The sequence below is a fragment of the Rattus norvegicus genome, chromosome 2 (assembly GCF_036323735.1).
Source record: "Rattus norvegicus strain BN/NHsdMcwi chromosome 2, GRCr8, whole genome shotgun sequence".
NCBI lineage: Eukaryota > Metazoa > Chordata > Mammalia > Rodentia > Muridae > Rattus > Rattus norvegicus.
In genome coordinates, this window is record NC_086020.1 from 240,588,536 (window position 1) to 240,606,072 (window position 17,537).

Consider the following 17,537-nt stretch of genomic DNA (forward strand, 5'->3'; position numbering starts at 1 on the left):
GGCCTTCTCAGTCATTGTTCACGGCAAAACCACCTGTGGGTGCGCTGTCGAGGAGGCCGTAATAAGTAGACTGTTGGACTGCATCTTGGGGAAATAAACTTATAATTTTGCCCTATCTGAATAGTGGAAGGGTAATTGTGACAGCTTAGGTGGGGTTTCCTCTAAAATCACAGGTTCTGTCTCTATACCTTAGGAGCAATAGAGAAGCAAGCCAATCCATATGCTATCAGGATAAAGAACAACGGAAACCTCCAGTTCTCTAAATCCTCAGGGGAAGAGGGGCTTGCACTGACCACATCCTTTCAGGTCAGTGGCTTTTGCTTAGCTCGAAGCAGGAAGGACTGTGCGTTAACTAAACAAGTGACACGTCACACAGGTTGAACTAGAGTTGTTGCTATTATAATTAGGAAATCAGAAATTCATGCACAAATCTTTTCACTGTCAAGTATTATCAAAAGCTCAGCCTCTGTAGACATGGGAGCAGTTTTCTGAAAAAAAAATGTAGGCTAAACTGGCGCAAAATACATAAGGAGGCACCGCTCCATGCTATCTCGAAATTCTTCAAGCACATTTTCTACATTTTATGCATCTTCCGCCTAGAAACGTTTGGGGACCATGGAGGCAGGCGATTGCTTGAGTTTGTGCCGCCGGTTGGGGCTTCTAGGATCTCAGGATTAAAGAACGAATGGGCAGCCATGACACCCAGAGGTGGCTCTGCGCTAGATGCTCACTAAAGTGAAAGGTTTTCTCTTCACCTGTGTTTCCACAACTCCGAGACAAATCTGAAGCAGGCCTTTGAAATGCTGAGGTTATTTTTTTCTTTTAAGGACACCGAATTCCCATGTCCTTAAAAAAAAAAAAAATCCTAAACAAGACTAGAAAGATTAACCTCAGGAATTTAATGAGAAAGAGAAAATGGCTTAGCTTACCCTATAACAGAGTTTAGTTACAATGAAATCAAACAGAGAAAATACAAAAGTAACAATCATGCGATACAAAGGGAAACGAGGGAGACACATTCTCCCATGCTAGTTCAGATTAACAATTTCACTATTGTCATTCCTTTTGTTTGCTTTAGAGGGTGTCTCTTGAAGCACAGGCTAGCCACAAATTCACCATGGGGCTGAGAATGACCTTGAAGTTCTGATCTCCCAGCCTCCCAGTTAAGGCCCCACAATAAAGTATCCCGGGTTTGTGCAATGCTAGGAATGCAAACTCTGGCTTCGGGTGTGCTGGGCAAGCCTTCTACCACCCGAGAACATCCCTAGCTCCAGTTACATTATTTCGACTCCTACAGAAGGCACAGATAATAATGGATTCTCTTTTTATTGGATATTTTATGTATTTACATTTCAAATGTTATCCCCTTTCCTTGTTCCTCTCTCCCCCATGCTCCCCCACCCAGTTCTATGAGGATGCTTCCCCTCCTACCCATTTACTTCCAGCTCAACATGCTGGCATTGCCCTACATTGGGGAAATTGAGCCTTCACAAGACCAAGGGCTTCTCCTCCTATTGATGCCAGACAATGCCATCCTCTGCTACATATGCGGATGGAGCCATGAGTCCCTCCAGGTGTACTTATTGGTTGGTGGTTTACTCTCTGAGAGCTCTGAGGTGTCTGGTTGGTTGATATTGTTGTTCTTCCCATGGGGTTGCAAACCCATTCAGCTCCTTCAGTCCTTTCTCTAACTTCTTTATTGGGAACCCTGCTCTCAGTCCAATGGTTAGCTGCAAGCATCCTCATCTGTGTCAGTGAGGCAGAGTCTCTGAGGAGACATCCATATCAGGCAACTGTCAGCAAGCACTTCTTGGCATCAGCAGTAGTGACTGGGTTTGGTGGTTGTATGTATCTGAGCTGGATCCCCAGGTGGGGCAGGCTCTGGATGGCCTTTTCTTCAGTTTCTGCTCCACTCTTTGTTCCTTCTAAGGGTATTTTGTTCTCCCTTCTAAGAAGGACTGAAGCATCTGCACTTTGATCGTCCTTCTTGAGCTTCATGTGGTCTGTGAATTGTATCTTGGGTATTCCAAGCTTTTGGGCTCATATCCACTTATCAGTGAGTGCATACATGTGTGTTCTTGTGATTGGGTTACCTCACTCATTATATTTTCTAGTTCCATCCATTTGCCTAAGAATTTCATGAAGTCATTGTTTTTGATAGCTGAGTAGTACTCCATTGTGTAGATGCACCACATTTACTGTATCCATTCCTCTGTTGAAGGGCATCTGGGTTCTTTCCAGCTTCTGCCTATTATAAATAAGGCTGCTATGAACATAGTGGAGCATGTGTCCTTGTTGTGTTAGATGTTGGAGCATTCCTTTAAAAAAATAAAAATGTCCGATGTGCAGCATTGTAAGAGGTAGTTCTATTCTGTTTTGCTTTTGGTTTTTGTTAATTTGTTTGTTTTCAAAGTCAGATTAGATTATTTTTGGCAGGTGCCGGACACTGTAAGAAAGCAGCTACTAAAGTTTGTACACATAGATGCCCAGTAACATTTCACTGCAAAGGGGGCTCTTAGATCTAGAACAAAAACATGAAAGTTGTGTGTGTGTGTGTGTGTGTGTGTGTGTGTGTTTCTTTCTTAAAATTGCTGCTGTTGAATCAAAAATGCCTAGCACAGGCAAAAAAAAATTTAAATTTAAAAATAAACATAGAAAATCTTAGCGTTATAATTAAACTGGTGTGTTTAGAGACCATTGATTATACCATAAATAAATTCATAAAACGTTAATGACTGGAAGATTATATAAATTATGTATTCCTCGGGTCTTTGAATTACTGACACACAGTAGGAAGCCATTTCTGGCTCCAGTATATCAGTCTAACAAATGCAGGCTTTGTGGTATGACCCTTTAGGAGAGGTGACAGTCCTTGTATGTCTTTGGAAACTAACCCCATGCCATTGATGAGTTCTTGGCCCATATCTGAACATCACGGTCCTCCCTTGTCATCAGAATAGTTTGGACTTGAGGCAGAGGAGAGAAAGCCATGCCTAACGAAAAGAGGATCTGATTCACCTTCTCTAGCGAACTTGAAACAGGAGCACAGGTTGTGAGGGGCTATAAAGTCCAGAGTTGTACTAAAAGCAGAGAGAGTAGGAAAGGCCGTAGACACCCAGCAGGAGAATGAGCAGGGGCCATTACAAGAGAAGGGCTGAAATACAGAAGTGAGCGACCATTCTGGAAAGGTCACCTCAGAAAGCATTCTCATCTGTGACCCGGTTACTGCTCATATAAGATCGGTCTTGAGTTCATACCTTCATATCTCCAGGTCTGAGATTCCCCGGTTTTTTTGTGGGGGCAACAGTGAGTTACTGGGATAAGCCCTAGAGTCTTGAGTGTGCTAGGTCTGTGCTAAGCCTCCCAAAAAATTCATGTGTAATCATTTGATGTTTTGCTTGAGTACTAGATTATGGGATAAATTTAGGACATGGAGTAAAGGTAAGATTTTGCTGAAGGAAGAACTTAGGTATGGAGGAAAAGAATAACTATGTTTCTCTTTTAGGGCTCTCTATTTGGAAATTTGTTAAGACAAATTTATGAGTATGTATATATGTATGTATGTTTGTATGCATGCATGTAGCATGTGTGTGTACTGTGTGAATATGTATGTATGTAGTATGTATGTACTGTGTGTATGTATGTTTGTATGCATGCATGTATGTAGTATGTATGTACTGTATGTATGTATGTACTGTGTGTGTATGTATGTATGTATGCATGTATGTATAGTATTTTGTATAGTGGGGGTTGAACCCAGGGGCCTCAGACATGTTAGATAGGAGCTGTAACAGTGTTCCACCCTCCTGACCGCCATCTTACCTTGTGTTCTGAAACAGGGTCTTACTTAGTTGCAGGCTGACTGTGAACTAACTCTGTAGTCTAAGGAGGTCTGATTCTCCTTCCTCAGGCTCCCCTGGCTGTTCACATCTCAGGACACAATGATGAGACAGAAGATGGCCGGTAACTTCTCCAGGTCTCATGGGTTGTAGTAGACTAGAGTCTCACTCCAAGGAACTAGGTTTTTGTTTAGTCAAAACTTTAAAGTTCTGAGACGACATTGAGCCAAAATTCAAAGCCATGAGTTTCTTAGTGTATAGAAATGGCTTCTGCCTAAATGCGCATGATTTGACACAGCTCGCATCCAAGAGGAGTAAGTTAAATAAATCTGTAATGAGACCCTACCCTGTCTACAGTGCTAAAGATAAATCAAAAGCCTTCTAACTGATGAAGATTTTAAAGAAATGACTTCATCTCATGCTTGCCTGCCTGAAATTCGAAGGGAAACACATCAATATGCACTCAAAAATACGTACTGAATGTATCCCAGATGTCAGATACTGTTCCGGGCTCTGATATTCAGCAGTAAATAAAACCCCTGCCAGAATGCTCGGGGTTCCCATGCCCTCTAACAGAAGAGTTGTCTTCTCCAGGTGCTCTTGTATCCTTGCCGTGGAACACCCTTGGTCATCCAGCAGGCTGTTCTTAAAGAACCCACTGCCGGGAGTTACTAAGGACTCACTGCAGCGCGCCTCCCTGAGGAGAAACACAGAAAGGAATAGCAAGTGTGGCTCCCTGTTCCAACCTAGGCTTGGCGTGTGAGAGGCCCTGGACTCGATTCCCAAAACCAGGAACCCATTGCCAAAAGAACTTATTAGTATTATTAGTGACACCAGAAACATTGACCAGAGCCCAAGGTAGTTATCTCTCTGTGCCAACATTTAAGGTAACCTTTCTTTTTCTTATTTGTCTATATTTGCTTGCTTGGTTTTTAAAGACAGGGTCTCATATAACCATTGCTGTCCTCAAACTCACTCTGTAGCCAGGGCTGACCCAGGTAAGCACCATAGCAGTATTATCATTGTTTGATGCTAACAGGGGCTATAGATGATGATGGTGATGATGACGATGATGATGATTTTGTTTTCTTGAGCTCATTGCAGTGAAAATGCATTAACTTAAATTTGGTCTACCCTGTGGTGTTTTGGGGTTATGGTTGGGGCTAGAGTTTTTCTTTGAAAAGTACAGGCTGGGTGTAGAGTTTACTGAGGAGTTCAGAGCACCTCTAACACTAGCACTCAGGAGGCAGAGCTTAGGAGTTCGAACCTGGGCTACTTAGTGGGAACCCTGAAGAGTCTGTTAGCCTGGCACACATTGAGAGACCTCCCCCACGCCCTCCGTGAAGAATGTTTGCGATAAACATTTGCAGTAAAGGCAATGGGTGCCTAACAGAAGCTGACGATGGCACATCCTACAGACCCAGCGAGCTGTCCACACAGTCCCTTCTGCATCCATATTAACTAAGGAACAGCAAAGCAACAGGAAAACTGGATGTTACATGATGTGAACCATGTAGCAGGAAGTTCGACACCCCCCCACCCCCCTTCAAACGCTGTTAGCATCTCAGGTTCAGAGTACTTAGAGGAGTATGTGTTAAGTTTACTACTTTTTGTTTCTTGGCATCTACATGTCCCTGAGTTAGAAACGTGAGAGTGACTCCCCCAAAACCATCCTCCAAGCTATGAAGTCAGTGGGTTTTCTCTACAACTCAAACTCTAGAACTGTATATACAATCATGTCTATTTTACTCAAATTTAAATGAGGTAAAATTAAATATTTCTTTAGCTATATTGGGCACATTTGAAGAAACAGTGACATTGGATGACTGGTGGCTGCAGTACTGACTCACTCAGATAAGGGCCCTCGTCGCAGAAAGCTCTCCTGAACCAAACTGTGGGGCTCCAGTAAAACTCAGAGGCTCGCACACGGATGACTGTTAATTGAAGGTCTTGCAACTCAGCTCAGGTCAGCAAGAACCAGGCCTGTGGCTTCAGAAATGGGAGGGAGAGATGGTCTCTTGGCTGCTGAAACTATAGACAACAGATGCAGTGGGGGGTGGGGGAGAAGGGGTTGCGTCTTCCTTGGCTAACATTATCTGAGTACCGGAGAGAGTAGAAAGACTCTTGACTACAATGGTTGAAGATTATGTCCATAAGATCTAAGAGCTCTCACTATTCGTCCTTGCTAAAGATAACATGGGTCAGTTCTGTGGTTCTAATTCACAAACGGGGTGGGGGGGATATTGACAGAATTTAACACGCGTGAATTGAGAAGAAGTTTGATGGCCTGTCTTTGACACCACCTGTTTTTGAGTTCCTTCTGTTTTTTTCCTGACTCTGTTTTTGATTGATGTTCAACAGTCGGTGGGAAAGGTTCATATAATGGATGGTCTCTTAAATTCTTGTACTGATTTGTATTTCTATTCGTTTCCCCACATCCACTGGGCACTCCAGTTCGCTAGATTCCTTTTATTGGTGTTAAAGTAACTTTTGGTGACGCCTACTCTTATCTCATACTTTTACCTCATGACTGCACTAAACAGGCCTTAAGGTTAGGTAGTAGTCATTAATTTATTTGTATTTCTGGAGAATGAGCGTGGGGTTTTGGACATGCCAAGTAAGCATTTTACTGAGCTATAATCACTGTCCTTTTGGATTTGAAGAAGAGTCTCATTAAGTTGCCGAAGTGGCCTTGAACTTACTGCCTACCCTTCCTAGGCCTTGAACTTATGGTCCTCCTTCCTTGGCCTCATGGGTATCTGGAACTACAGATTTGTTCAGATTAGAGTAGTACGTACAATTTATGGCATTGCCTAAAGAAATTTAAACATAGCTAAAATTGTGGAATATCCCATTTAATTCCCCCCTTCTTTTTCCATTTTTATCTACTAGGAACTATTTTGATGGTCAGGGAAACACTTAAATGATTTAGCGTGAATGACTGAACTGAATGTAAGGAGCCAGCTTGCTGGGGATTAAATAAATCCTGCTTTCATTTCGGCGAAGGCCGCTCCAACTAAGTTTTCCAAGCATTTGTCATGCAGCAAGGAGAACCACAGGCCCTTAGCAGAATTCTCCGCTTTCACTCTGCCGGTCTCAGAGGCAATGCTGTCTGCATACACCGTCATGATATTTCCGTAACAAAGCACAGTTGACAAAAAGGGAACCGCCAAGAAAATAGATTTGTTTCTGCAGATGGCAGGAGAAGGGATGGGGTACCTGGCCATGTTTCACAACACAGTTCACAACATCCCAGTCTCTCTGCTGCTCAGTCTTTCACAGGCCAGAAGGTAGAAGATTGTCTGTTTGCAGGAGACTCCCTCAGGAATCGGTGTGAGATGTTCAAACGCACCCGGAGTCAGCGTGCTGACAATGATCAGGAAAAAAAGATGAACCCCACGAGCATCTGGGCTGTGTACAAAGAGCCATCGCGTCGCAGACTCGGGAGTGATATATGACCCACCTGGAAAAGTGCATTTAGCTTGGATAAGCTCGATTCCAGAAGTACAGGGACCGTTGGAGAGAGTTAAGAGAAAACCGTTTTGAATGATGAGGTGACTGGGGAGGTGAGGTTGGGAAAAGGACTTGGGAGGAAAGATTAAAGCAACTGACTGGGGAACTTCTAAGATTTGACATGATAAGGGCCAACAAATATTTGAGCATAGCAAATACCAAAGAGACGTTATTTGGAATGCTAAAAGCCGTAGAAAGAAAGCAATCCTGCAATATACTAACAATCTGCCAATGTAAGGGAGGGAGAGGGAAAAATTTAAAAAAAAATCTAGTAACTCCGGAATATTCTCTTGAGAGTTTAAGAAGCTTTAATTCATATCCTATTTGTTACAACATACAAAGAAGCCCTGGGTGCTGGGGAAAAGATGAGATTATAAGGGGTGGGTGGTGGATTATGTTAGTGGAGACGTCCTCTCCTGCTTCACATTCCTATAAGTCTATTAAACACGAAACACTAATTTATGTTGAACCTTGCAGTCCGGTGAGGTTTAAAGCAAACTCTGAAAGAAGTCATTACTTCACAGTGTGCCCTGGATCCCTGACTGTCACAGGGGAGAAGCCAGTTTTTAATCTGCAGTTTTCCAAAAACAATTCAATTAAAAATAATAAAAAAAAAATCCTGCCCATAAGGGTTAATAGCTGCAGAGGTGTCCAACTGATATTCAATCGCAGAACCTCCAATGCTCTTTTCATTAAGCCTCTGGTGTCAGAGAGGTTTTTTTTTCCCCTTAGCTAGGGCAAGATAATTGTTTTGGGGCTAATTTCTTAGGCTATTTAATAACACCTCCTGCTAGACTTGCCACGTAAACTCAGCAAGTGGATACATCCGGAGTAATGGAAAAATATGCGCGCTCATTTTTATAGCTCAAATTCATACTTCCCTTTGCCAGAGAGAGCCTGCTGTTAGCAAGTGTCAATGCCGCCTGACCATGCCGGGTAAGACTGGATTAGGAGACCAGCTGACAGTGCAGGAAGGGTCCACTCTCCAGCAGGATTTGTATGTAAATTTTATCAGTTCATATTTCTGTAGATACAAAACACTCGACGGGTTTTTTTTTTCCTTCAGTCAGCAAAATAATGAACAGGGCATGCAAAAGACCCTATAAGACAGGCTGACACTGGGCCACGCGTGTAAACGGGCTTTGTGGCTTCTTTCCTCCTTTCTTTTATTTATCTTTATCTTTCCTTTCTTTTTCTTTTAAACATGGCGCTTTGACGGCTCCGTGCCTCTACAGGTCACGACTAAAGTGTGAATGCGGGATGCAAACCCCGGTCATCACACTTTGAGTTGTGCTAAGGGGCAAGCTGTGCATTACGTTTCCTTGCCCATCCCTTGGAAGAAGTGCTGTTCTCTCGTCTTGAGGGAAAAGGCAACGTACATCCTGCAGCCTCTTGGCAGGGCCAGGAGGGTATGTATGCTTTCGCAATCAACTAACCACAAAATTAAAATTATGTAGATTGACCCGTGATTATTCTTTTGTGTAATTTGTGATGACATGTAAGGGTAAAAGTATGTTTTTGAAAAGCCGGCCTCCTGAGAACATGTGTTTTCGGGTTTGCAAATCCACCTTTCCCAGCAATGCTCAATGACTATAACAGAAACAGTCAGGGAAAATACACTGTGGGGCAGCACAGAAAATTGCGTCCTTCTCATTCGGCTACTGTCATTTTAGTTCCATAGATTGTCCTGTGAAATTCCCATTTGTGTCGATGGAGAATCCAGGCACCGGGAAGAGGAAACCCAAGACTCTCACAACAGTGACAGAAATCTCCGAGCGAAGCAAGAATGTGAAGCAATGGTGTGTTTTAAACCTGAGGTACTGTGGTGATCCATTATCCTGCCAGTGACGCTGAGCCTCAGACCTGTGTGTTCACGTGTACCCAGGGATGACTAACACACGTGGGATATTCCCTTTGGTGTGTTTAATAATTTTAGTCAAAATAGGAAACGTACCTACAGTTCACCTCATGCCAAATCAAACAAGATTACTCACATGACCCATGTCTCGCTGATAGATGAATTCTGACGGGGAAATGTCAAAACATGACGCATGGCTTTTGATTTGCACTTAGTCTGCAGGGAGCTGAGCGGTGGCTCTCTCCAAAGGAGAAAAACCCCAGCTAGGGCTTCCCTGGAAACTTCTACAAGAATTCATACAGAACTGGCCCCCAGCTGCCATTTAAAAGGTCTCTTCTCTTGGAGTATCCAAACACACTCCAATGTCCTCAGACTGGCCATTTCGGCCTTCAGCTTCGGAAAGTCGTGATAACTCAGAATGACAGCTAGACATGGAAGTAGAAGAATGACAAGGATAAACAGGTATGGGGGTGGGGGGTGGGGACAGAGCAAGGGCCACACTTACTGTAAGGACACTAAGGCTTCCACAAACCTCTATTATCACCCACAAGTCATATCAGGTGGGAGCCCTGTGAGGTAACTCTGTTGTCCTTATTTCAAGGTCAAGACTTAGGACCTTGTGTGTGTATGTTGTGTGAGTTTGAGTGTGTGTGTGTGTGTGTGTGTGTGTGTGTGTGTGTGTGCCTAGAGGTTGATACTGAGTACCTTCCTCAGTAGATGACTACTTTATCTTTTTGAAGACAGGGCTTTTCACTGAAGCTCACTGTGTTTATAGACTGGCTGGCCAGTTGACCTATGAGTTCTAGAATCTTCTGTCTCTGCCTACTCCCAGAAGAGAGGGGTGACAGGTGTACACCGTGTCTGTCTTTTACATGGCGTGCTCAGGATGGCACTCACATCCTCATGGCCTTGTGGTAAGAACCACTGACCTGGCCACTTTTGTTGAAAATCAAGTGCTATGTATGGAGTTGGACTTGAATCCACATCCAGCATTATTAAAGACTTCCAACAGGGTCCTTCTCTTCTTTATTAGCACCACAAGGTGATGAACCTTATCATACACATACTTGGGGGATAAATACTGATTTTCTTGTGTGTTTTTATCCTCTAATGTCACTTTTGGTGGTTTTAGGCCAGTTTAATATAGGTTTTCAGATTCTAATTTTTTTCGGTGGTGGGTGTTGGATGGCTCCTTTTGTATGATCCTGATAAATGACAGTTGGTTGTACTGTACTGTTTTACTGAGATATTTCTTTTTTCTCCCTGAGTGCCAACCACAAAGGGAGGAGAAAGAAGAGGTTCTTTACCTGGATTATATAACCTGGACACACAAGCTAATAACATTAAGGAGGGTGACGACAGCCAATGAGTGCAGACTTCATTTGTCAGGCCCACTGTTGGATGGTTTGTGGACAGGAGTTATTCCAGTACTCGCGACATGCTGAGCAAAGTGTCACTGTGACAGTTTCACCAATCCCACAGTGGCCCTAAGTCCCCGAGGAACCAGGTAAGGTTGTAGTAAGTCTCTTGAGGAACCGATCTTATGGAGATCGGACCTCCTTCAATTACCTCTTGCACTGTCAGCAGGACAGTGTTTAGAAATTGGGGGGCTCAGTCAAGTAACTTTACTTAAAGGAACAAATGAACCTTCCCTGACACGTCAGACTGAGTGAAGAACGTCACTAGGAAGACTGTAATTGTCTAAGCACCTTCCTTCCCTTCTCATGCTTTCATTTCTTACTAGAGAGCTGAGGGTGGTCTTGAACCTCCCGTCTTCCTTCCTACACTTCTGCTTTGTAGATTATAGATTATACCCATTCATATATAGATTTACCCATTCATGCTGTGTTGGGATGGAGCTTTCTGCAGCTCTGTATCTGTCTGTTTCATCCTGCCGAAGGTGATTGTGGGGGAATACTACAGATACAGTGCCATACTGACTGTGCACTTGTGACTTGTGCACACACACACACACACACACACACACACACACACACACACATGTCCCCAGTAGATACCATGTTAATTCATACACCTGCAGGAGAAAAGCTTCCTTTTAAAATGCCCAGCCAAGTGAGAAGAGCCTATAGGGATGACTTAAAATATTCAAAGGTGATGCTAAGGAAAGAGAGAAGAAGGCTGAGGCAGTGTGACAGCTCTGTGGCCTAAACATGAACAAATCATGCCACAGTTACGGTTGGCTAACTGTGTGTCAGTCCACTGCAGAGGGACAGAGAGCAGAGCAGAACGGGGGAACACTGAAAGACGCAGGTTAGAAACTGGGAGAAGTTTCGCATCAAAGAAAAACAAACAAAAGAAATTACAAGCTCTCTTTTTATTGGAAAGAAACGAAGACTTGGGATATATTGAATTAGAAGCACCCGTAAAAGAAGAAAGCGAGCAAGGCAAGCCCAGACCTGCCCGCGGAGAGAGGTGGAGCCGGGACCTGTCACAGTTGTGTGAAAGTGTCTTTAGCTGATACAGCAGCATTCTTTTCGAAGCACTCAAGCACACAAGAGATTTCTCAGAGTTTCCACTCTGAATCAGGAAGTTTTGTGTCACATTCATTAATTTTTAATACCGAGTGAGTTTCCTAAACCCTCATTATTCCCTTTTATACTTTGGTGTGAGACTTCTGTTTCATTGTGTATAAAAATATATCAAAATGAAGCTGATTGTTTTATCTTAGCCTTAGATTTCGAGGAAAACTTCAGTATCTCTTGGGTATTAAACATACATTGGGGCATTCTCCCTCCCATTAACTTTGCTTAATTTAAAATGGCAAGAGAGACAGAGAGAAACAGAGAGGGAGGAAGAGAGAAAGACAGAGACAGAGAGATACAAAGACTGAAAGACAAACAGACACAGACAGATAAACAGAAAGACAGAGACAGAGAGACACAGAGAGGGAGGAAGAGAGAAAGACAGAGACAGAGAGATACAAAGACTGAGAGACAAACAGACAGACAGATAAACAGAAAGACAGAGACAGAGAGACACAGAGACACACACACAGAGTCAGACACAAAGAAAGACAGACAGAGAGACAGACACAGACACACAGAGAGACAGAAAGAGGGAGAGACACCTGAGTTGACTTCAGACCTCCATAAGCATGGTGACACACATGTCTGCATGTGTACATGCACACACATGAACAAATATATGTGCTTCTCTTTCTGTCTGTCTCTCTGTCTCTGACTCTGTGTGTGTCTGTGTCTGTGTCTCTCTGTCTCTCTGTCTCTTTGTCTCTGCCTCTCTGTCTCTGTCTCTGTCTCTCTGTTCATTTACTATCTAGATGTTTGAGGGCACTTAGTCTGCCTAATAATAAGGTAGCCATTTTTCCCAGGTTTTCTGGCACAATCCAGTTTATATGTCTAGCTCTGGCATTATTGTCAGTAGTAGCTGTTTTCACTGTTAAAGATATCTAAGTTTAACCAAGAAATCATATCGTTACTTCAACCTGCCCTTAAGGAATCGTGAGAGGCAGGTATCTAAGGTGCCAAACCCTGAAGAATTTCTCCACAGTCCATCATTCGACTTACTGTGAAGCCATAGGCAATCACCTGTCTACTCTGAGATCAATTTTGCCATCAGGAGCATATGGTTAATAATAGCCCATACAGTTACTGAGATGACATGGATGCAATGGTGTTATATGTGGGTGGGCACACAAGTGGGGTGCCATGACTACCATGTAAGACGGATGTGCGTTGACTCAAGGTCATGGATTTTTGCTTAGTGATCAGCATTTTGGGAAGAAAACACCTCTTAGTCACATCCGTCCCTATCGCCACCACCCCACCAGTCACCAAAGGAGGCTGGTCATAAACACTAGCCGTGATCCATTTTCCCCTCTCAGTTCACACTTACGCTGCTCTGGGATGTTGTGTCTTCGATGCTTGGGTGTTTTCCTGGTACCCACGGCAGGAATTATTATTATTCTGTGGTCACTTCAAAGGGCTTTGCTTTACCAAGAGGACGGCATTTGGCACTGAGCAGCCATCCAGCAGTTATATGTGAGCTTACTTGCTATAAGGATGAATGACTCAGAGCATGGTAAATGTCCCCTCAGTGTAGAGCATACATTTCTACCCTTGGGCCCTCTGGGAAGAACTCAGACCCTTCTGTCACGTGAGGAAGTTTCCTTGAAGTCCACATCTTCAAGTGGTTTCCACCTATCTAGTTGTCCACCTGTTTCTACTTTGATATTTTTTGAGATTTAGGAATTTACTAGCATGTGCCTTATGTTTTCAGACAGTGAGTTCCTAAGATACATCTTGCCTGGTGGCATATGTCTGCCTGTCTGACTGCACGACATACCCTAGTGTGAGAGAGGGTGGGGACCTTCTCAGCTGCTCCTAGATAGCTCAGAAGTTCTTCCTCACCGCATTTACCTTGCAACTTTGAACATGGTGTGTGTGTGTGTGTGTGTGTGTGTTTGTGTGTGTGTCTACAAGCATGTGTGTGTGCATGCTTGAGTGTGTATCTCTAAGTGTGTGTGTGTACACATGCACCGTGTACGTCCATGAATGTGGAGGCTGGAGGACAACCTTGAGCATCATTTGATGCCACGCACATTTTTAAAGGGGCAAAGGGTTTAGAACTCATCAAGCAGGCTAGGGTGGCCTGGGACCACCACATCCCAGGGATATATGCATCTCCACCTCCCCAGAACTGGGACCACTTATCATGGATCTGATTTTTTTCTAGGGGTGCTGGGAACCAAATTCAGAACCTAAAACTTATATGACAAGTCCTTTGTCAACCGAGCACCTCCCAGCCCTGATAGAGTATGTCATGTCTCTGAGTCTCGGTCTCTTGTTTGTAAAAACAGGAATATCCTTGTACTTGTCGGAGTTTTACAGATTAAATGTGACAATCTCTGGAAGGCCTCCAAGCCATGTAACATGAATTCGCCTCATGCCACTCATGCCATTGCTTCTTGACGTCGGCTAAAACGGTTAATGACACTGGGTCAAGAGACACTGGCGGAGACCAGCCTGCGTTGTCTCTAGTGAAACAGGGAGCCAGGTGCTACCTGCCTAACTCCGTCAGAGTGTCTGCAAAACACATCATGGAACCTCCCTCGCCTGTCGGGGTTTTCTCTTCCAAGTCCCCACAGCTGCTCGACTTTGAGTGGGCATGGTTTATTAATGACCTTCCCTGACTGGGCATACGTGTTTTTGGAATCCATTTCCCTCAGGACCCATGTACATGAGTTCTCCTTAGACTTTAGGAAAAGCCTCAGTGAATGGCATCAGAAATGGCATTCCCAGGTCCAGGGTCCACTCAGCCCAGCTCTGCACTTAGGTGTCCTTCATGATACAGGTTCCTGGATATACACACATCCAGGCATGGTCTCCAGGAAGTGCTATGGCTGCAGATGCAGTACAGCCATACATCACTTGCCTAGGATATGAAAGCCATGGCTCAAAACACGGTCTCACGACCATCCAAAACCATACCACCAGCAAAAATATTTAAACATCTATAGTCTCACCATTCAGGAGTCGAGGCAAGAGGGTTGTTGTGAGTTGCTGGTTAGCCTTGGCTATGTAAGTGAGCTTCAGACTTTGTGTAAGTTATGTCTCCCTCCTAAGAGTGCTCTGAGGAGACCACGCTCTCCTCGGCACTACACTCATAGAAAACCACTGACACAGCCCATCCTATTCTTTCTCTTCCTTAGGCTTGGAATTTCTAGAGCAGGTTTTCACTGACGATGCAGCAGACTGCCGGGTATCCATTTGTGTGAGAGATGAGAAGGTTTGACGCACAAAGCCACCAGAATCTTGGCAACATTGAGTCAATGGCACCTAGCACATCACAGTATTATAATCGGCGTTTGCCCAGCTCCCTTCCCCCTTACTTGCAGAAACCAAAACCAAAACCAAAAACAAACCACTGACTTCCACTAAGAATGTCTTTTAAGGACAGCAAAAACTATTGCAAAAATCCAAATCCCTGAACATGTATCATTAACATGACTTATGACAGAAGCAAAATGCCTCCAAAACATAGTTCAATGTCTAGGAAGATGGCTCAGCGGAAAAGGGAGCTAACTATGCAAGTGTGCAGTCCTGAGTTCAAATCCCCAACATCTCAGTAAGACAGGGGAACATTACTGCACAGTCTTATGATGCCGGCACATGGAGCAGAGATCCTGGAACTTTCTGGCCAGCCTAGCGACAAGCTTGATGTTTAGAGAGAGATGAGAGAACTTCCTCACACTCGTGTGCATGCATTACGCACACACACACACACACACATACACATACACACACATACACACACACACACATACACACACATACACACACACACATATGCAGTCCAATTCCAGCAGAAGTCCGTCTTGTTGAAAACACTTGTGAACTCTTAGTGTCAGGGGCTGAACCCGATGTCCCTGCCATGAATGTCATCTCTACTTCAGGAGCAGCTAGCAGACACACTAGGGTGGACTTGTGTGCTCTGCAGAGATATTCTGTAGCAAACGAATAAAGAGCCTGTCGCTGCAAGGAAGACACCCAATGAGAGGTGTTGCCAATGACATAAACACCCAGATACAAAGCGTCACCTAACGAAAGATGTGAGCCTGCCCTGTGAGCTTGATCCTTTCCCACATCCTTGAGATGGGCTATTCTGATGCACTCGGTGCTGACGGTCACAGAAGTGTTCCTTCGTAGGTGTGCAACTGTGGTGGCATTTAGGAAATTCTGTATGTCAGTGAAACTATTTTCCAAGTGAGCAATTCGCGATGTCTCAGCATCCTGCATGTAATCTATGGGGAAATATTTGCTTCAAATGTAAGACTTATCAAAGCATTTTACTATAAGCAAGCTTTAACGTTTTCTTTTTTTTTTTCTGTGTGTGAATGTGACCATGCATGAGTATGAGCACGTGAGTGTGGATGTACTTGGAGTCAAGGAGAGGGCATCGGATCTCCTGGGGATGGAGTCATAGGTAGCTGTGAGCTGTCTGAAGGTGCTGGGAATTGAACTCTAATTCAAAGCAGCAAGCGCTTTCAATGACTGTACCACCTCCCTGTCCCTAACAACAGAGTTGTTAAACTAAACATGGTTTCAAATCCCATCTTGCAATTGGCCTCTACTCCAGAAGGTTTGTCACTGAGCAGAGAATCAAGCTTACTTGAAAAGGTCATTAGAATATTCTTTCCTAGCAATTCTTACCTACCCAACACAACACCTCAATATGACAGACGGGCCTAGAAGGGGAGAGGAGAACGTAGTTCCCTCAACTCAAGCCTCAAACATATTCACAAAACATTCAAATAACATCACTTCTCTTCCTAATCTTCCATTTTAGAAATGTGCTTATTTTTCTTTAAAAAGAAAATGTGTTTTATGGGGCTAGCAAGATAGACCAGCAGATAAAGGCCTTTGCCACCTCAAAAGCAAGCTTAGCAACCTGAATTTGATCCCAAGGCCTCAAGGGAAGCTATGGGGAGAGAAATGGCTCCACGAGGTTGTCCTCTAACCTTGAAGTGAGTGGATGCACACACATAATCATATATTAAATTACATTTTATAATGTGTCACATGAAATGGGCTTGTTATGACTCTTTTATTGAATTAGCAATGGCTCATGCACGCACAATAATAATAAATTAAAATTTATAATGTATCACATGAAATGGGTTGATTGTGACTCTTTTCAATAGAATTAGTAAACACATATTCAGTTTTTTCAGTTGTAATTTCCAATGTGATCAATATTTAAGGCTATGACCCACATAAAGGGAAGCTCGTGTGCTCCTGGATACTTTTTCAATTTGTGAGACTGCATCTCATGCAGTCCAGTCTGGCTTCTAACTTACTAACCAGGTAGTTGAGAATGGCCTTAGTCTTCTGATCCTGTTGTCCCTGTCTCCTGAGTGCTGGGGACAGAGCCACTCGCCCGCACACCTAGTGTATGGAGTGCTCACAGCTGCTGGGTGAGCGTCCCTACAGCCCCAGACCCCTCTGTAAGGATGGAAAGTTTAAAAAGAATAGAAGTTCCTGGTGCTACCCCTGCTTCATAACAGGGCAGTGTTTGACTGAGACTCATTAACTACATCCACTAGTATTCACAGAGAAGAGCTGCTAGTTACGCGATGAGTTGGGTACCAGTTGTATGAAGGGAACAGAAAGCCAGTTTGTTTCTCTTTAAAGACTGTGTTGAGACAGTCGCATCCTGACACTTACTTATTTAACTATCAAACTATAAGTCTGACATTTCCTTGAGAAAGGGTAATTCCAGGACCTTTCCTAGATTTTGTTTTGTTTTGTTTTTTTAGATTGAGCCTGATGAACCCGGCCTATAATCCT

At 43.7% G+C, this 17,537-nt stretch overlaps 1 protein-coding gene and 1 long non-coding RNA gene across 8 annotated transcripts in view; one reads left to right on the plus strand and one right to left on the minus strand.

Annotated features, from left to right (window-relative positions):
* Adgrl2 (adhesion G protein-coupled receptor L2) overlaps positions 1 to 17,537 on the minus strand; it is a 631,071-nt gene that overhangs the window by 232,360 nt on the left and 381,174 nt on the right.
* LOC102547720 (uncharacterized) lies at positions 5,936 to 16,864 on the plus strand. The gene is made up of 2 exons (XR_010064523.1): positions 5,936 to 8,761; positions 9,026 to 16,864. It is a non-coding gene; the product is annotated as an uncharacterized LOC102547720 (long non-coding RNA).